This window comes from Nuphar pumila, chromosome 14 (genome assembly GCF_984573655.1).
Source record: "Nuphar pumila chromosome 14, dmNupPumi1.hap1.1, whole genome shotgun sequence".
Classification (NCBI taxonomy): Eukaryota; Viridiplantae; Streptophyta; class Magnoliopsida; order Nymphaeales; family Nymphaeaceae; genus Nuphar; species Nuphar pumila.
The window spans coordinates 53192547-53214099 of NC_143262.1; the positions used below are offsets into that span (position 1 = coordinate 53192547).

General features: G+C 38.3%; 1 long non-coding RNA gene across 1 annotated transcript; it reads right to left on the reverse strand.

The window, feature by feature from the left end:
* Positions 1–18689: 18689 nt before the first annotated feature.
* LOC149816829 (uncharacterized) lies at positions 18690–19572 on the reverse strand. The gene is made up of 3 exons (XR_016427581.1): positions 19526–19572; positions 19027–19101; positions 18690–18939 (listed from the first exon to the last, which is right to left on the reverse strand). It is a non-coding gene; the product is annotated as an uncharacterized LOC149816829 (long non-coding RNA).
* Between the last annotated feature and the right edge of the window lie 1981 nt (positions 19573–21553).

Below are 21553 nucleotides of genomic sequence, written 5' to 3' on the forward strand. Positions count from 1 at the left end.
CTGTGGGACTCGCTTTCTTCCCAGACAGACAAAATTATGTGGATGTTAGAATAATACAACTTCTGAGGAGATGGAGAAGTCAACAGACCAGCCGTCTCTCGATAGCCATGGCCGCACTTGCTTTCCTATACAGAGGATTGACTCGCTTCACACTTGGAGAGTCCATTTTAGTCGAGGGATGTACTTACGCACTTCAGTCTTGGTTCCTTCAGCATGTGCCGACCAAAGCTAGTTCGTTCAGATACAACGGCAAGAAGCTCATTCCAGTTGCACGGTATCGATTACTGATTGATCATCTGCAGGAAGAAGTGGTGTAGGACTATTTTGATCAAGAACTATCACCTCCTAGATACACCTATGCATACGGCAAGCGGTTCAAGCTACTTGGTTCATTCTTCTGCGCTTACTATCATCTAGAATGATGTGTTCGACAATTTTCCCAAAGACAGAAGCGCATAGAGATGCGGCTGCTATCAGGAGTTGTGCAAGAATTCGACCTTACATCAGCACAGTGATCCGGAATATACCATTCTGCTAGATATGGCTGGGATTCTTTTGTTACTCTTCCACTTTTTCCCGGTCCTTGTGTCTCTGCTGATTATAAAGAGTGGTGGCAAACTGTCTGTCTGCCTCCTCTTTCCTAAGTTTATTATTGATACAATCATGTTTTCCCTTCAATGAATAAAAAACTTGCAAATTCTTTAATTCTTTGTTTGACGACCTCGTCTAGGTAACAAGGCATATTTTTCAGTTGTTTATTTTCTTTGCAAAAGAATGACAACACAATTATCGTAATCCCAGCGATGACTCAATCTCTTGTAATGAGATATTCTTTCAATTGTCTACCAAATTTTTCATCCAATATTTTCTTCCAATCAAAATCTCTCTCAAAAGCCTAATCATCGACTTTGCCCTGCAAAGAACCTTCGTGATATTTAAATGGTTCAGACGAGGTCAGGAAAGAAAACTGCACCAGTCGAAGGCATTGCATATTCAACAACTTCAGAAGAAGAAATAGACTCACCCCGATCAGTCAAAAGTCAGGGTCAGCAAGCAGATGATGGCATCGATCCTCATATGTATGTCATGTTTAAAAAGATGATGACCAAGATGCTGGCAGAACAAGCTGAAGTCAGCACAGAGCAGACCCAGGTCAAGAAGAAGGCAAAAGGCTGGGTGGTCAAGAAAGTTTTGAAGGTAGCCAAGAAGCCTGTTCAGAATAATTATACAACTGATGAGGAAGAATCAGTGGAAGACACAGATGAAGAAATTGAAACTCAGCAGGTACTCCGCAGATCTACTCAAGGGCAGGGGTCAGCCCATAAATTTAAAGAGCAGTCTGCCAATGACTCTGACCAGCCGCAATTCAGAGATGTGGTCAGAATGGTTCGAGATCTGCAGGCCCGCGACAAGGGCAAGAAAGTCTTCACCAGCGAAGACTTCTACGATGGTTTGGACGGGGATAATAATCTCGAGAATCTCCCCAGAAAGTTTATCAAATTTGACGGTTCTGGCGACCCCAAGGCACACCTCGCCATGTTCTTCGCTGAATGTGTCAAATTCAAGCGAGATAATCAGGCTCTTTTCCTTTGTTTCCCTCGCAGTCTGGAGGGAACCGCAACTAAATGGTATTCAGAGCATGTTAACCCGATTGAATTAAAAGAATTTGACAAAGTGGTAAACATGTTCATCGAGCGATTCCTCTTCAATGTTGAGGCACTTCTCACCCTCAGTCATCTCTGCGGCCTCAGTTAAAGAGAAAATGAGAAGGCCAGAGATTTTATTCACCGCTGAAAGTCTACCTGCAATAAGATGAGAGACCTCATATCAGAGGGGCATGCTTTGTCTCTAATTTTAAGCAATTTCTCACAGCCTCTAAGAGGCCTCATCTCTACTGCACCATCCAGAACATTCATCGAGCTAATAGAACGAGCTGAATGGCTCGAGTTGAGCATTGAAAATAGAGTCTATGAAGGCTTCACATTTACTAAGAACAACAATCAAAATGAGCAGAAGAAAAAGGCTCACTTCACTCACTTTGTCAAAAATAATAATTGAAACCATCGCAAAGGACAGAACAAAGATTTTTGTTATGGTGCAGGGGGTTCAAATCCCCACAAGAGTGATCAGAAAGGAAAATCTATCCCCTAGTTCAACAAGCCACTACAGTTATGACAGAAAGTTCACTCCGCTGGACCAATCACTCAAGATTGTGCTCGAGTACATGTTGACCAAGGAGATGGTCAAATTGCCCAGGCTAGTTGATCCTCCTGTGCCCATGGGGAAGTTCAAGGATCAATTCTGCAAATTTTATATAACAGTGGGGCACAATACTGAGAATTGTTTTGTTCTCAAGAATAATGTTCAGGATCTCATCGACAAAAATCTTCTGGTAGAGGGTGCCGAAGATGAAAACATGAAAATTCTGAAGAAACCATTTCCCCATCATTCGACAGTGGTCATCTCTGAACAACCCTTTCAACCACAGGAGCATATCAGGTCATGCTCTGAAAAAGATATGAAATCCTAACATCAGGTCCTTGTGCTGCAACAGGCTCAGTCAAGTATTCAGAAGATGGACCTCATCTCAGCCTTTGGCAAAATGAAGGTATCTGCAAAGCCTGCCAAGGCATCCTCTGAGGCTACTAAAGGATATCCTGAATTCCTCAAACACTTCATCAAGCCTGCCCCAGAGAAAAATGAGACATCAACTCAAAAGCCGATAACTGCCTTGTCTAATGTCTCAATTTTGGATCTAACTCAAGCTTCCGCCAAGCATCAGCAAGTATTAGATGATCTGCTGCGGAAAATCAAGGTGAAACCGAGCATAACTCCTGAAGACATGGCCCAGATAGTCAATCAGGCCATGACAAATGCTCCAATTACTTTTTCAAATGAAGATCTTCCAAAGCCTCATGTATTCCACAACAATGCTCTATGCGTTGTGATTCGAACAAGAGGAATGACAATTTCTCATGTGCTGATAGATGGAGGCAGCAACCTCAATATATGTCCAGAAATGACAGCCAAAGCTTTGGGCATCAAAGAGGAAGAATACATCCCAGACCCAATCACCATCTACGAGTTCGATAATCATGGCCAGACTGCAAAAGGAAAAATCTTCCTAGAGATCTTCATTGATTATTCTGTCCATTCAGTTCTATTTCATGTGGTCAATGTGCCACCAACGTACAATCTGTTGTTGGGACGACTATGGATCTACAGCACGAACGCGTTGTCATTTACTCTTCATCAGTGCGTTAAGTGGTCAAAAGGTAGAATGATCACAACAGTCTTGGGCGAAAATCCGGAGCAGAGGCTAGCATAACCCATGGTTCCCAGACCCACTTTCACTACCGATATCCCTAGTATTAGGGGCATTGAAGAGGTCAGTTTTAAAGAGAATTCAGGAATACTGCAGATGGTAGTACAACCAGAGCATACAGTGGCCATGACTCGATGGAGAGGCCCACAGTTCTTCAAGATTGGAGGACGGATTGATTATAACACATTCAAGGATCATCCTCTATTCTCTCAATTTATGAAGGCCAAAAAAGGGATTTGATCTGTTAGTAAAGCATGGCTATCAGACTTTCCAAGGCCTGGGCAAGAATAGAGATGGTTGCCTAGAGCCAGTAATTCCTCAGCACTATCCTCGAGGAGTCAGATTAGGCTTCAATGGCAGAAGATCACAGAAGAGCATTGTTTTCGTCAAAGGAACGCACTGAGGACATCTGCTTGTCTTTTCATTTCTATTCTTTTGTTTCCGCACTGGGATGATACCCTGTTTCATTTCAATCATTGTCATTTGATCAATTCTATCTTTCAATAAAATTGCAAATTTCCTTCATCTGTCTGGATGTCATTTGTCTCTTTCATTCTCATTATCAAATCTTTGCAAAATTGTCATTATTTTGCTCTTTTATTCTTCCAATTATTTTCTCAATAAAAGCAATTTGTTTTATGATGGGTGATTTTCCTGAATCAATTTATTCTCCAATTTTCAGAATGTCTTCTTGATCCATCAAGAAGCTCGTTCTTAATCCAAATGCCTTTTCGAAGCCGGCAACGATCCATCAGGTCAAAATAATAGCAGAATGCAGTCAGGCTATAAAGCAGTCAGAAGAACCCACAGAGTTCGATTCAGCTCTTCAAAAATTACCAGAATTTACATCAATACAGAAACAAGATGAGCCATCATCCTTAGTTCAAGATTCAACTAAGGACATCAATATTGGATCAGAGAATGATCCTAAAATTCTCAAGATTGGCAACAGTTTGAGATCGGAAGAGAAAGAAAGGCTCACCAATTTTCTCAAACAACATGAAAAAGTGTTTGCATGGACTTATGAGAACATGCTAGGTCTGGATACCAAATTGGTTGAGCATCGTCTCATCTTAAAACCAGATGTCAAGTCAGTTAAGCAAAAGCTGAGGAAGATGGATCCCTGAGTGGAACAACAAGTTAAGGAAGGTCTAGAAGACCTACTCAAAGCAGGGTTCATTCGAACCGTTGACTATCCAGATTGGCTGACAAATATTGTCGATGTTCCCAAGAAGAATAACAAAGTTTGAATCTGCATCGACTTCAGAGATCTCAATAAAGCGACTCCTAAGGATGATTATCTGTTTCCTAATATTGATCTTTTGATCGACAGCACGACAGGTCACACTATGTTCTCTTTTATGGACGGATATTCCGGATATAATCAGATCAAGTTAGCCGCTCGTGATCAGTCCAAGACATCTTTCACTACTCCTTGGGGCACTTTCTGTTATACAATCATGTCATTTGGGCTTAAAAATGCTGAAGCCACTTATCAGCGAGCTATGACCATCATTTTCCATGATCAGATGTACAAAATAATGGATGCATATGTTGATGATATTCTGGTAAAATCCAAAGAGGATGAAGATCACATCGAAGCTCTCAATCAAGTCTTCAAGCGGCTCATTCTTTACAAGCTAAGACTCAATCCACAAAAATGTGTTTTTGGAGTTGAATCAAGCAAGTTGTTAGGCTTTTTAGTCAGTAAAAAGGGGATAGAAATGGATCCCGCTAAGGCCAAGGCCATCATTGACATGCCACCCCCGACTAATCTCAAAGAATTATGTAGCCTTCAGGGACGCATGCAATTAATTCGGCGATTCATATCTAATTTGGCCATGAGATGTGAGCCTTTCAATCATTTACTCAGAAAAGGTGTAAAGTTTGAATGAGGGTCAGAATGTCAGCAATCATTTGAACATATCAAGAAATATCTTCTCAATCTTCCCATTTTAAAGCCGCCAGAATTAGAGAAACCCTTTTTGTTATACATCTCAGTTAATCAAGTTGCTTGCGGTGGATTCTTGGCGCAATATGAAGAAGGCAGTCTGATAGAGCATGTCATTTACTATGTGAGCAAGACCTTCATTGATTATGAGAAGAAATACTCTCAGATAGAGAAGACATGTCTAGCTCTGGTTTGGATATGTCAGAAGTCGAGACACTATCTGCTGGCATCTGAAGTCAAAATTTTATCTAAATTAAATCCTCTCAAGTACATTTTAGAGCAACCATTTCTCAGCGAACAGGTTGCCAAATGGCAAATCCTATTGATGTAGTCTGATCTGGAGTAAGTCTCCCAATAATCTATCAAAGGCCAAGCAATTGCAGATCAATTGACAGATTTCCCTCTAGCAGAGCATGTTAAAGTCGAGTATGATTTTCCCGATGAGCGGATTTGCAATATTCAGCAATCTCTAATTTGGAATTTATTTTTTGATGGTTCCAAAAATATGGCAGGCATAGGAATCAGGATTATGCTAATCACACTAGAGAAGGAGATGATCCTCTTTTCTCTTAAACTGGATTTTCAGTGCACTCACAATATGGCCGAGTATGAACCTTTGATACAAGGTCTGAAAATTCTACGGTACTTCAATGTCAAGAGAGTGCATGCCTATGGCGACTCTTTGCTCGTCGTTAATCAAGTCCTAGCCGAATGACAAGTGAAGGATCAGAAATTACTTCCTTATCAGAAAATCGTCTTAGCTCTTGCCAGCAATTTCGAAGAATTCCAACTTTTCCATATCAAGAGAGACTTCAATCAAATAGCTGACAGTTTAGCCAATCTGGGTTCCATTATGACTTTCAGGAGTAGAGAATCTTGTCGCTCCTTTGAAATTGACAGACTTGATCAACCCGCTTTCGTTCTAGTAGAGCAGATAAACCAGGCTGAGCAAAAAAAGAAGCCTTGGTATCATGACATCAAGAATTTTATTGAAACTGGCGAATTTCCTCCAAAACTCTCAAAGAAAGAACAACGAGCAATTCAGCGCATGTCTGCCAGATATTTTATTCTCGCCAATGTTCTCTATCATCGTGGATTCAGTTCCAAGTATTTCATATGTCTAGACGCAGAAGAAGAGAAGCCGAAGAAATTATGCGAGAAGCACACGAAGGCATTTGCGGTGGTCATGTCGGCTACCAAACTCTGGTCAAGCAAATCATCTGAGTAGGGTATTACTGGAAGACCATGCAGCAAGACTGTTATCATTTTGTAAAGAAGTGCATTCAATGCTAGATGCATGCACCTTCCATTCATGCGCTAGCGACATACTTACAATATGTCGTCTCGCCATGACCATTTTCTATGTGGGCTTTTGATGTGGTAGGCCCCATCACTCCCTCTACTTCAAATGGTCACACGTATTTTCTTGCCACAACAGAATACTTCACTAAATGGGTCAAAGTTGTCACTCTGCGCACAGTAGAAGGTCGGCATGTGGTCTCATTCATCCACAAGAATATCCTGTGCCGCTTCGGCATACCGCATGACATTATGTCAGATAATGGCAGCCATTTCAAAAATGAGAATGAGGACATTCTGCTCAAAGTTCGGAATGCATCATCACTTCTCTGCTCCTTATTATCCTCAAGGGAATGGTCAGGCAGAGGCCACCAATAAAATTTTGATTCGAATCCTGGAGTGAACTCTGGAAACAGGTCGTGATTGACATGAAAAGATCCATGATGCATTGTGGGCATACAGAACCACCATTCGAACTCCAACTAATGCTACTCCGTCAGAACTTGTCTACGGAACTGAAGTAGTACTGTCTCTACATGTTCAAAAACATGCCTTGAAGTTTGTATCACTTCTAGAATTACCTCTTGATCAGTATCAACAACAGCGGCTAGTACAACTTGATTTGCTCGATGAAAGAAGACTCAGAGCAGCAAAGCATGCTCAGTCATATCGTCAGAGAATAGCCAGACAATACGCAAAATCAGTCATCGAAAGGAAATTTCGAGTCAATGATCTAATGCTCAGATCAACGACTTATCTCAAGCACCGCCCGGGTGGCAAATGGTCGCCGAATTGGGAAAGACCCTATGTTGTCAAAGAGGCATTACCCCGCAATTTGTATCGGCTCATCAATGCCGACGGAGTGGAATTATCAGATCCTATCAATGCTCGACATTTGAAAAAATTCTAAAATTAAAATTATCAATTTTTTTGTAAATTCTCAATATACTTCTTCAATAATAGTCAAATTCTCCTTTCCCAGTTACACTGGGGCATTTTTAAAATTTTGTTTTTATCTATAAATACCCTGTATGCAGGCAGGATAAACAAATCTTTCATTTTTGCATGCATGCGCACCCATTTACATCATTTTGCATCTATTTGCATAAATGGGCATTTAATTGCATTCATCTGCGTTCATTTGCATCAATTTGCATTTGCATCAGGAGCTACTCATTCAGGATAAGGGGTAATCCTGAGACCCCAATAATCATTCTCGTTATAATTCCCAAATATTTTGAGAGCATAGATCTCTTTCCAAAAAAAATTCGAATCTCGATTGAAAAACAATGATGATTTTCAAAATCCAGTGCTCGAACTGGTACATTTTCAAAATTCAGTGTTCGAACTGGTATATTTTCAAAATCCAGTGTTCGAACTGGTACATTTTCAAAATTCAGTGTTCGAACTGATATATTTTCAAAATCCAATGTTCGAACTGGTATATTTTCAAAATCTAGTGTTCAGACTGGTACATTTTCGAAATCCAATGTTCGAACTGGTATGTTTTCAAAATCCAGTGTTCGAACGGGTATATTTTCAAAATCCAGTGTTCAGACTAGTACATTTTCGAAATTCAGTGTTCGAACTGGTATGCTTTCAAAATCCAGTGTCCGAACTGGTACATTTTCAAAATCCAGTGCTCGAACTGGTACATTCTTAAAATCCAATGTCTATGTTGACATATTTTCAAAACCTGGTATTCATACTGGTGTTCTTTCAAAATTGAGCACTTGTGTTAGTGTCTCACCAGTTGGTCGTGTCAGTCGACCTCCTGGGTTCAGTCTTCGTGTTGATCATCCATCAGAATTCAAGTTTTGTACCAATTTTGGCCACCAGGCCACCCAATTTTCAATTCCGACCTTCGGGTCACCCAATTTCCAAATTTCTAATTTCGACCTTCGGGTCAATCAAACTCCAATTCCGACCTTCGGGTCACCCAATTTCCAAATTTCCAATTTCGACCTTCGAGTCAATTAAATTCCAATTTTGACCTTCGGGTCAATCAAATTCCAACTTCGACCTTCGGGTCAATCAAATTCCAATTTTGACCTTCGGGTCAATCAAATTCTAACTTCGACCTTTGGGTCAATCAAACTCCAATTCCGACCTTCGGGTCATCCAATTTCCAAATTTCCAATTTTGACCTTCGAGTCAATTAAATTCCAATTTTGACCTTCGGGTCAATCAAATTCCAACTTCACCTTCGGGTCAATCAAATTCCAATTTTGACCTTCGGGTCAATCAAATTCCAACTTCGACCTTTGGGTCAATCAATTTCCAATTTCCAATTTCCAATTTTCAATTTCCAATTTCCAATTTTCAATTTCCAATTTCCAATTTCCAATTTCCAATTTCCAATTTCCAATTTCCAATTTCCAATTTCTAAATTCTAAATTTCAATTTCTAAATTTCCAAATTTCCAATTTCCAATTTTCAATTTTGACCTTTTCGATCACTCAATACCAATTTCAATCATTTTCTCTTGCGAGAGACCCTTTTTACAGGGAGAGTTCGAGGGAGTTCGTTCTTTTTGCATGCTATCCTTTGTTCACTTAGCCCCTTTTTAGGGAGAGTTTGAAGGGACTCGTGTCTTTGTGAACCATTTGCAAAACAAATTTTCAATTTCATACAAAGAACCCTTAGTTCAGGGAGAGCTTCGACGGAAGCTCGCTTTCCTTGTGACCACAATTTCATACTAGGCCATTTCATCATGGAGGACCCTCTTTTTAGGGAGAGTGTGATGGACTCGTTCCTTCATGACCAATTCACCGACCTCACCATTACCGGGCCCCTTTCCATAAGAGAAGCCTAATGTTAGGAAGTTTTGATGAAAGCTTAATTTCTCTTTGAAAGTTTGTTTTGCAAACACCTCATCTTCAGGGCAGAGAGAAGAAATTTCTATTTCTCATTTTAGAATCTTCTTCTTGGGCAAAGGAGAAGAAAATTTTTTTGAGAGATGCGTTGAGTCGTGCTTCAAATGCTCGTTTTCACGAAGGATTTCAAGAACATTTTGCAATTTGTCATTAAATATTTGTTGATTTTAAAATCCTTATTGCACAAAATCTTTATCTCAGAATACCTTCAATATTATTTCCAAATGGACAAAGCTTTTACGAAGAAGGATTTAAAATTCAAAATCTTTCTATTGGCCAACCAAAAGAATGAAGAATAAATTCTCGCTATGGCCAGCAAAGGAAATTCAATGTTGTCGCAAAGCTATAAGTGATTGATATTGATTGCAGTCGATGGCACATTTTTAAAGATCATTCTTAGAAAATAAAGTAGTCGAAATATCATGGGTGATACAGAAAAATCCATTCAATTTCCATATCTCCTCAATCATTTAAGCTGCAATTAAATATCTGCAAAAAAGGATCTCTCAATTGTCGTCAAGATGAAGACAAATTATGCGAGTTAGACCCCCGGAGCCAAAGAAGATTTGGATCATCTTCAAGATGAAGGAGTTTGTGACGGATCCTTCCAGGGAAAGTTCATATCACCGTCAAGATGAAGGCGACTTCGATGAGCCTCCCGACAAACTCTAAAAGATATTTAATTTCTGCTATCATCGAGATATTTTCAACCAAAGAGCCAATAACCGTCAATATAATCCCTAAGAGAAAAGAAGGATCGAAACATCTCTGAGATGAAGGAGTTTGTGACGCCCAAAATCAAACCCCTTTTCAAGCTGTAGGGACCCCAATTTCATCCTTTTGCAAAACCCCTATCGGATTCACTATGCGAAAGTCTGAAGGTTCCATCATGGGTTCTTCTTTCAAGAATCTCATAATTTTCATTCCCGGTCAGGTTAAGGGTTAAACTTGAGCCTCATTTTGATGAGGTATTTCATTTTCCGGTCAGGTTAAGGGTTAAACATGAGCCTCATTTTGATGAGGTATTTCATTTCCCGGTCAGGTTAAGGGTCAAACCTGAGCCTTGTTTCTACACGAGATATTTATTGTCCCATCCAGGTTAAGGGCAAAACCTGAATCTCACTTCTTTGAAGTAAATTCTTTCTTCTTCATTCTCTATTTCATATCTACCATTTTTCATTAGGGCAAATTTCTTCATACCCAGTCAGATCCTTCTAACTGAGACATTTTTATAGCCCAAATTTGGTGTGTTTTCTTTGCCACTAAGTTCGACCCTAAACCGGCTTAGTAGCAAAGAGGGGCATCTGTAAACACCTCAAATTTTTCTTATTCATTTCTCGACAACCGTCCTCATGCAGTGCCAACCCTGTTAGGTCAAAGTAGGAGTCAAACCTCGAGTCAGTTTCAAAAAATCATCACTTTACCCATTTTCATTATGAAAATTACCATTTTACCCCTAGGTCATCCCAGACCCCAGACAGTCAGAGTCAACCAAGCTCATTGGTCAGTTCAGAACAGTTAGAATATCAGTCATTTCAAGCTCACCTAAACTCATGATGAACAACCCATTTTCATTTCTGACCATTCCTGCCAAAATGGGTTCATTACTTCATAAATGAGCTCATTTCTCACTCAAATCCAAGCTAATTGTCTCCGAGTCAGTCATTCACAGTCAATCATATTCCCATGAGTCTAGCTTAAGCTCACCAGGAGTTCAAGTGCTCCAGTTTCAGTTCAAAACCATTTCCAAGTGTCCAGGAGCCCATTTCAGCTCATTTAACTGAAATTGAGCTAAGTCCAGTTAGTTGAGCTAGTGTTCGAGCTTTGATTTTAGTTCATCTCAGTATTACTGACCTTTGTTCTAGCTCAAACCCAGCTCAGATTCGTAATTCACTTCACTCTAGTGACCATTATGTACCATTTCTCTAAAAATGACAGCTTTTCTTGAAAATTTAGTCGAAAAGGTCAGTTGAGTCAGTGTCTGGTCAGTTCACTTGAGTTCTAAAACTCTAAAACCCAGCTCATTTCAATTTAATTCATCTCAAACCTTAATTTTCAGTGTCACACTAGCTCGGTAAAGCCTGAAAACCATTTCTTGAATCATTTTGCAAATTTTATCAATTTTAACACTTTTTGAACTAGTACAAGTGTCAATCGGGTCTAATATCCAAATTTTTTCATTCAGGGTTAGCATTTCGCATGACATTTCATGTCATTTCTCATCATTTCATATCATTTCTCAGCATTTCATAACATTTCACCACATTTCATTTCATTTTCGAAGTCTAAAACTTCAGTTTTATAAATTCCAATCCAGATTGAGTTTTAAAGGTTTTCAAAAATCAATTTCAAACCCTGGGTTTTCAAAATTGACATTTTTATCCCTAGGAGTCTAAATTTAGAAATATTTTCTCGAGAAAAACAATCTGGATTTCTTTCAAACTCAAATTTTCAAATTCTACACTGGATTTGCTTCACAACGGGGTATTGAACTTCAAATTTTGAGCTCATTTCAAAAACTGCCGAAAATAACGCGTTTTGTCTAGAAATTTTTTGAAAAGACTATTTTACCCCTCTCATTTTCAAAATGAATTTCAAAATTGGAATTTGGACCCGCTCTGAGATGGCCCATCCATTTGCAATTTGCTTTTAATATATATATATATATATATATATATATATATATATATATATATATATATATATATATTATTTTCTTTATTTATTTTACATAAAGTGGGACCCACTAGGAGGTCGACCCCCCTAGCCCCCTATCTTTCCTTTCTTCCTCTACTTTTCTTCCTTTTCTTTATTTCTCTTCTTTCTTCTTCTTCTTTCTTTTCCTTTCTTTCTTTTTTCTTTTTTTCTTCTTCTTCCTTTTCTTCTTCTTTCCATTCTCCTTCCACTCACGTAGGATTTCCTCCATCCCTCCTTCCTCTCTTCCTTTCCCTCTTCTTTCTTCCCCTTCTTTCCTTCACTGCCTTCCTTTCCCTATTTCTCAACCCATTCACGTAAACCCTTTTCTTCCCTCTCATTTAAACCTATTTCCATTAAAAACTTTGGAAGAAAATATTATTTGGCCCTAAGTTAAAAACCAAAAAAGGGAGGAAGACTCGAGGATTGACGTACTCTCTCTCTCTCTCTCTCTCTCTCTCTCTCTCTCTCTCTCTCTCTCTCTCTCTCTCTCTCTCTCTCTCTCTCTTGGCTGTAGCCCTCATTGTTGCACCTTTACCAGCCCCTCCAAGTCCCTTCCTTGGCAGCATCTACCAGCTACTGCAGTGTTCTCAAGTTGTTGCAGCCACCACAGCAAGTCCATCACTACAACGGCAGCCTTGAAGTAGCATCTCCAGCCGGCGCCACTTCTTCCAAGTGCACCTCCAGCCACCTCCAAGTAGCCAACCTCCAACAGTTCCAACAACCGATCACCTCCATTAACAGTAACCTCCATCATCTTCATTGCTGCAACCATCAGTTGTACCGAATCACCGACCCCAACCCCCCAGCCGGTCCAAGGTAAAGGTCCTCTTCTATTTCATCACTTTATATTAACTTTGCTAAAACCGTGCGATGATCATCCTTGACACCCATGAGAAGGAAGCCTTCAAGCCTTACTTCATGAAGACAACATGAAGTGTATTCAAGGTGTGGATTTGCAGTAATAGAAGGTCTGCTTCAAGGGTTTAAATATTAGAAGATAATGGATCCATCTATGTTATATGTTGATGCTACATAGATGAAAGAGATCCATTCACTCTATGAATCAGATCTTCCATCTTTATAGCCAAAATAAATAAATATTATTCACACCTCCCTGAAATTTTCTTGAAAATTTGTTTGATGCATAGATTCCATGTTTTAGTTATCGTTTTAGTCTTGCTTTATCAGTTTGTACGTGTTTTATTTACTTAGTTAGTTTCATTGAAATAAAGTTGTTGGTTTGTAAGTCTTGGTTTTAGATATTCAGCCCCATCATTATTTCATGCATGATTTTTATTCATAAAATTCTAAAAAAAAATTAGGATAGTTATATTATCTTGTCTGTGACATCATGCCAAAGTTTTGAATCCATTCAGATTTCAGGACTCCATTAAATGAATCAAACCCTAAATCAGGTTTTCTATACTTTGGAATTTCCAAGTTCTTTTTAAGCAGACTTGTCGGCCTGAGATCCTCTTTATGGGAGATCTGAATCTCCTTCTAAAAATTGAAGCAAATTCATGGTGGAATCTACTAATTGTATAAAAATTTTGAGATTTTTATAAACATATTTGACTTCTATTAAAAATCGATTTTCCCAGACCCCTGGGAAAACCTCAATTTTTCCTTGTCAAGGTATAGACCGGCCCTAATGTGCTGTGTCCGCTCAACCCGTAGCCTAAATGCAAAAAATCTCAACATCAAAGTTGGTCCTAACCCTTTCCCTTGTCATTTCCCAAAATTTGGGAATTTTTGAAAAAGTTTAAATATTTTTCCTCGATTTATCTTTTCTGTTTGAGAGATTCTCATGCCTGAGAATTCCAGAGATTCAGGTATCTGATAACAGTGTGCTCATTTCCAAACCGTAATCCAAATTCCAATGCTGTAAAAATATGAAATTTGCCTTTGTTTGTCAAGGACATTTTTCCACAATTCCAGCTATTTTTCCATCTCTCTGCTATTTTTCCCATAGTTTTTCCCGAAGTCTGTCTACCCTAAATCCTAAAGTCGTCGGATTCCGATCAGACTTGTCGAAGCTGTCCAGCTCCGACCATAGGTCAAAACCAAAATCTATAAAAGGCACAAAACTTTCCCTAACTGTCCTCTATCACCCCATAAAATTTGGGAAATTTTTATGGAAGTTTAATATCCTAAACCCAATTTAGAATCAACATTTTAGGCAAAAATCACAAAATTTAGGGGTTTTATTTGAATTTCCATATTTAAAAGTACCAAAAAAATATATTTTCGGATTCTATTATGTTCCTAGAGTTAGTCTAGTTGTCCATGCCAAATTTGGCTAAATTCCATGTTCATTTGCTTTGCATGTTAGTTTATTTTTTAAATTTAGAAGCGAAAATCAGGCAAAAGTAAAGTTAAATTCGATAATGTATGATATTTTTGCCATTTTAGGATTTTTACATGTAAATAAGAATATAGAACCATATTAGGGTTAATTTCAATGTCATTTGCATTTCACATTTCTCATTTTTGCAAAATTTATTTTAGAAAACCCTGGTTTCAAGGTCATAGTCTTGTTATCGGGGGCATTTTTGTCATTTGACCTAAATTTCGAAATTCCAAAAATTTTAATGCATATCATCATATTTTATCATATTATGTTTGATTTATTTCATTTGATTTTCAAATTTCCAAATTTTACAAAAATTCTCAAAAAACCCTGATTTCAAGGTCATTAGGGGTATTTTGGTTATTTTGACCCCAATTTCGAATTTCCAAGTTTATTGTTTGAATTTTATTACTCATTTATAATGTTTATATCAAAGGGGGTATGAATTTGGGTTATGTCTGAATAATAACTGATAATTTTCAATATTTTTAGATAAATTCAGATAAACCTACATTTCTGTGCTAACATGTTTTCTAGTTTTGCAGGAACATTCAAGAAGAAGACTTTTATTTCCTCTTTTATTTCAATTCAATGTAAATATCAAACATAATAATTTGAAATAAGAGTTACATTTTCTGCATAGAATAGGACTGCATTGCATATAGTTTAATTTCTGCAAAATTCCAATATCTGATGTATGATGCACGTGCATATTTTTCCAAAATCACTATGGTTGACACGAATGGCACGTGCACAAGCTTTTATGAAGTTTATAAACTCGGTGGGATTCGTATTTATGGCCATAGTCAGAATACGAATAAAACCAAGATTTATGATCTTTGTATTAGCCACATTCAGCCTACACTCTTAGACTAACTTCAAAAATGCACTCCATTTCTCAAAAACTCAAAAGGATTTTCCCAATTCCTCAAAGAATTCTCTTTCAAATTCATATTCATTCATTCCATTTGCATCATTTTCAAACTCTTTTCCCAATTTCATTTCAGAGAAATCGATTTTCTCAAGAATTTTCAAGTCTTTCTCAAGATTTGATTTTCTCAGAATTTCGAATTTTCAAATGAGATTTCAAAGTATTTCCCAAGTTCAAAATCATGATTTCCCAAGATTTCCATATTCTCAATTTCATTTTCAAATCTCAAAATCGATTTTCCCAAAGTTCAAATTTTCCTGAGAATTCATCTTCCAATGCAACTTCTGATTTCCACTAAAATTCAAAGATTTTCCCAGGAATTCCATTTTCAAGCATTTTTCCAGTCATTTTCCAAGTACATCTCAATTTTCTAAGGCAAACATCATGTTTCTCAAATTTGCATATTTTCAAAAATCCATAACACATGCCTGACTCTCTGTGCATTCTATGAAAATAGAGCATGATTTAGATAATTTAACTTAGTCAAAGCACACATTTGATCCTTTGTTCGATTACCCCTGGTAAAGGCGCCAAGAACGGTTAAACCTCATACCGACAGGCGAATCCCATTCGCCGATATTTTCCTACAAATTTTCAAAATGGATGCGAGTAATTTTCAAAACCAATTTTCAAAATTTTGGTCGAGTTTGACTCGCAGAATCGTTTCTCTCTCTCGCAGAAGGAGGGGGGGATTTTGCGATGATAACAAATTACTCTTGGTAAATGCGCCAGGAACGGTTGAACCTCATACTGACAAGCGAATCCCGTCTCTCCATTTTTTCTGTAAAATTTTCAAAACGAAGGCGAATTAATTTTTCAAAATATCTTTTTCAAAAAAAGGTCAAGTGAGACCTTGCAAAGAGTTTCCTTTCTTTCTCTCTTATTTATTTCTTTCTTTTCCACCTTCAAGAAGGGAAAGGAAAGGCTGAAAGGAAAAGAAGGAAAGAGGAAAAGGAATTTTTTTTTGCAATAATCACACTTGTATCAAATGCTTGAGTACAAAGCAATATTTTGTATCATGCCCCGTTGTCCTATGGAATTTGTAAAATTGTTCTTTGAATCTTCCCATGATTATGGGAAGATCTGCGATCTTAGGGAGTTTGACCATTCCCTGAGCCAACATATATTCCAAGACTTTCTCTAGGGGTTGATTCAAAGGAGTGAATGTGCGATCTCTACTCCAATTGATGTGCTTGGGCTTTTCTTGAAGATCCGCTTTCTGCTGGGGGCCAGTTAGAGGAAGTTTATCATTGTTCTTAAAGAACCTTCCTTTCTGTCCTCTGTTTTGATCCGCTTTTGGGTCATTGCCACTATTGTTTTTATTGCTCTTACTGTTATTGCCATGACTATTGCTGAAGGTATCAGTTGAGTAGGTAAAATGTGCCTTTTTCTTTTGATCCTGGGCATTCTTGACAAGAGTAATGCCTTCATATACTCCATTTTCCATTCTCATTTCGAGTCACTCGGCTCGCTCTGTCAACTCAATGAATGATTTTGATGGGAAAGTGGAAATGAGGCTTCTTAATGGCTGCGAAAAATTGTTGAGAATAATTTGGAGGGCATGCTCTTAAGAGATAAGATTTCTCATCTTATTGCAAATACTTCTCCATTTGCGGATGAAATCTCTGGCTTTCTCATTGTTTTGCTGCTTGAGGTTGTACAGATGATTGAGCGTGGGTAGAGCTTCCATGTTGAACAAGAATCACTCAATGAACAGATTAACAACCTTGTCAAAATCTTGCAATTCAATGAGGTTGATATGCTCACCATATCACTTGGTAGTTACGCCTTCCAAACTGCGAGGGAAGCATAAGAAAAGACCACGGTTGTCCTCCTTAAATCTAGCACACTCTGCGAAAAACATTGCAAGGTGGGCTTTAGGATCGCCTGATTCATCGAACTTAATGAATTTTTTGGGGCGGTTTTCCAGACTATCATCCCCATCCAATCTAACATAGAAGTCTTGCCTGGTATACACTTTCTTCCCCTTGTCTCGAACTTGTAAGTCCTTGACCATCTTGGTTAATGCCTGGATTGGATCTTCTGTAGGGACCTCGTATCTGGGTTTGTTTACTAATTAAGGCTCTTCTGCCACCTTCTTATATTGTCGTAGAGGTTTTTGGATGAACACAGGATGTTCTTCTTCTGAGTCTTCTATATCTTCAGAAGCGCTGTCATGCTGGACTTTCTTCTTGCTGATCATGACATGCTTTTTCACGGACTTCCTCTCGATCTTGCTCTTGGAGGATACTTTCTTTAGACCGGCCCCAGCTTGTTTGGATATCATCTTGGTCATCATTTTTTAGAATAATTTGTACATGGCTGGCACTACAAGAAAAACACCAAGTAGCGACGGACGCTATCCGTCGCCAATTCCATCGCTAATGTGTTTAGCGACAGATTAGCGATGGATTTGCCACGGATAACGTCCATCGCATAATTTACTCGCTAAATCCCGACAAAATTTATTTGTCGCCAGTTGGCGCTAATTAGCGATGGATTTGTGATGGCTTATTTTTGTCGCAAAGTTGTCGCTAATTAGCGACGGCCTTGCGATAGAGTATATCCGGATAAATTCTGTAGCTAACTTTTGGTCGGCAAGTTAGCGACGTATTTGCGACGAAATACAATCTGTCGCAAAACATATCAAAGTAGCGATGGATAATATCCGTCACAAAATTTAAAAATAAAAAATAAAAAAAAGAGCCCCCGAGGCGTGCGCCTCATACGCCTTGAGGCCGCCTCATACGCCTTGAGGCGCGCCTCAAGCCGAGGCGTGCACCTATAGTACAATATAGTGCAAGTCTTGTGAAAAGGAAACAATACAAATATACATAGTAGAACAAAAATTAAAAGACTATACGATCTGCAGAATAAAAAAATAAATGACAATACTAAGTTACTAACCAAAAGGTAATACAATGAAAAAGACAAATACTTTTAATGAAATATGCAAAGGAATAACACAGGTTGATATTCTCACAGCTCCAACTCAAATGTGAAACCAAAAACATCATAGAAATACTTTATAAAATCCAAGACAGACCCGACTTCATCTTTTATCTGAAAAAAATCAATACATTTGTAATTGTACCTCGAGAAGTAGCTTTTACACGTATAGAGCAGTAAAAGGCCTCATCATCTTTTAGCATTCTCCTAAAATACATCCCATTCTTAAGGCACCTTCAGAACATGAAACCAAATCTTCATAAAGGAAAACTGTGAACAGAACAACAAATGAACTACAATGTAAAACCATTTTTTTTCCAACAGAACACAAGGACAGCCAACTGCCAAAAATTCTTGCAAAGTGATCTCTTCTCTTCTACTCTGGAAGTATCTGTTAGTTATCTGCATCACCTTCTTCTTCAATCTAAGGTTTTGATGGAGCTTGGCCAGCGTCTGCTTCTTCTTGATGCCACTCACAATATCATCAATCCTCAGAAGCATGGAAGCTGCCTCAATGGCTGTCTTGAATGCATGCACTTTCACATTATAGGCATCCCAAATCTGAAACAAAGAACGGTGGCCAAAACAATAGTCAGTGCTAGAAATATACACAAGCAAAATAAATAAATAATCAAACCATACCAGTACCTTACGCTCTTTCATGTCTGCTATTACACCTGTATTTCCATCTATCCCAGCCCAAGCATTTTCACCATTGGCATGCTGTCGCAGAAGAATACAAAACATTTTGAGGAAGCAGAATGTGTATAGAACCTAGACCAAGTTCATTCAACAATAATGTAGACACAGATACCACCATTTTTCTGACTTTAGCATTTTCAAGAACTTTTTTCTCAGAAAAGGAAAATTTGGTATTTCACTCAGGAATACAAAAATTAGTCCTCCAACGTCTTTTTTTAAGGGAATAACTTCTTACTTGAAATCGTTTTGGCTGTGTTTTTGTAGATTTACAAAAATTTTCTTTCTTCTCATTAAAAAAATGGCTTATAATAATTAGTCCTCCAAAGATAATTTACTTCAATGCCAAAAAATATTATGAAGTTCAGAGAAAATAAAAATTAAAGCAAAATGATGTTGTTACATGAATATATCTTCTAATTTGTTCACTAGTTTTGTCCACCATTACCTGAAATACCTTGGTCCCTCCCTTATGTGTAGCCTATGCATTTGATCTCATAATGCATCATAATCGGACTCAGATAACAGGTCTAAAGTGTACATTACTAATTCAAGCACAAACATTGACAGAACCGATCGTTAAAATCATTGACCATAGATTGCAGAGGAAAACTAAATTTCCACAGTATTCTCTATAGGTCTAACACATTAGGAAAAAATAGATAAAAAGAAAATTAACAATATTTAAAGATAAAGAACCATTCTTAGTGCAGAGAGAATGAACCTGAACATAAACTATAGGAAGTTAGATTCTATGATGGTCAGATTCAAATACTATGTGACGTTGCAACAAGAAATTAATAACAGAAAAGGAAAACCACATGTCAAAAGAACACAAGGAAAAGAAAAAAAGAAACGGAGATGCATGAGTATACTAACAAAAAACTTGAAATAGAAACATAAACAGAAGAAATAAGAAAAATCAACAAAGGTATGGATGTTAAATAGATCATAAGTAAATACACATGACAAAATCCAATTATGTTCACTCACCTACACCACCATTCATGATCTTCAGCAGCAAGCTGAAAATATGTCAGTGCCACAGTAATGAATGCAGTGACAATGATAAGAATGATGAAGACAATGAATAGAATGCTATAGATTGTGTAGATTCTATGACCCCATAAACTCGCAAAGATGTAGTAAAGTTCAATATAGATAGCACTGAAGGGCAAGAATTCAGCCATGGTCATCTGGGGAACAGTTCCTCTGTACCAAGACAATGGTGGAATTTCCCTGGGATACTTTGTGGTCCAAACTGGAGCTTGGAACTCGGCCTTACTGTTCTTACCAGCTATTCCACCCAAAACAAGCAAAGGCAATGTAACTAGCATCCATATGAGAAGAATAACCAGGATGGTGCCAAATGGCAATGCTGCAGTAGCGCTATACACTATAGCAACAATGTTCAGGAAACAAAACGTAAGGAACAGAGGCCCGCAGAAAAGCCATCCAGTCAACAAAAAATTCCTCACCTGTAAAACCAGATTGTGTGTCAAATAGAGTCCTCTCAGTACAACATCTAGGAAAGCATGCTTCCTGGAGGACAAAAACACATACCCAGTTTGTTCCCTCAAGCTGACGATAGAAAGAAGTTGCAGTGTAACCAGCAATACCAGATGTAAACGCATATATAAGAACCGGTGCAGTGAATAGAGCTCCTCTGTTATATGGATAGAAGACACCAACTAATGCAAGGATGAAAACGAAGATTGTTCTGGAATTGCATAGATTAGAATCAATTTTTCATACAATTGCAAAATGATTCATGAACGTTGCAAATCCGAGTGGAAATATGACACTTACAGAGTCAGCAGCTGTGTCCCGGACCCAAGAACAGCAGAAAATAAGGACTTGTATGGCGCAACCACCAAACGATCGCCATTCAAAACCTCCCCCAGAGCTTCCCTCTTCTAGGTCACGTGACCTACATTAGCGTCACCACGAACATTGAAACCAGCAACAAAAGAAACAAAGGCGAAACCCGAAACGGGAGAAGCCCAACGGAGTCGACATGGGGGAGGAGGGAGGCGAAGCGCCCTAATTTGTTTCTTTAATCGAAAATTAGCGTAACGAGAGAGAGAGAGACACACAGAGGGCGAATTTAACGCCCTAATTTAATCGAAAATTAGCGACGGATTGCCCGAGAAAAATATTCCGTTGCTGATTTACGACGAAATATTTTTCTCGCTAAATCCGTCGCTAAGTTGCTACAGTTTTTGCGACAAATTTTTTTATCCACAATCTGTCAGTAATTAGTGACGGATTTGCGATGAAATTTGTGCAGTCGCTAATTTCAAAAATATTTCAAAGATTGACGACAGATAATGTTCTCTCGCTGCTTCCGTCGCTAATTTGCGACGGAAAAAATCTGTCGCAAATGTTCGTCGCTAATCAGGTTTTTCTTGTAGTGTTTATCAATGTCGTCTTCTACTTCCTGGCCTTGTCCCCTGGATGATCTGGGGGAATTCAT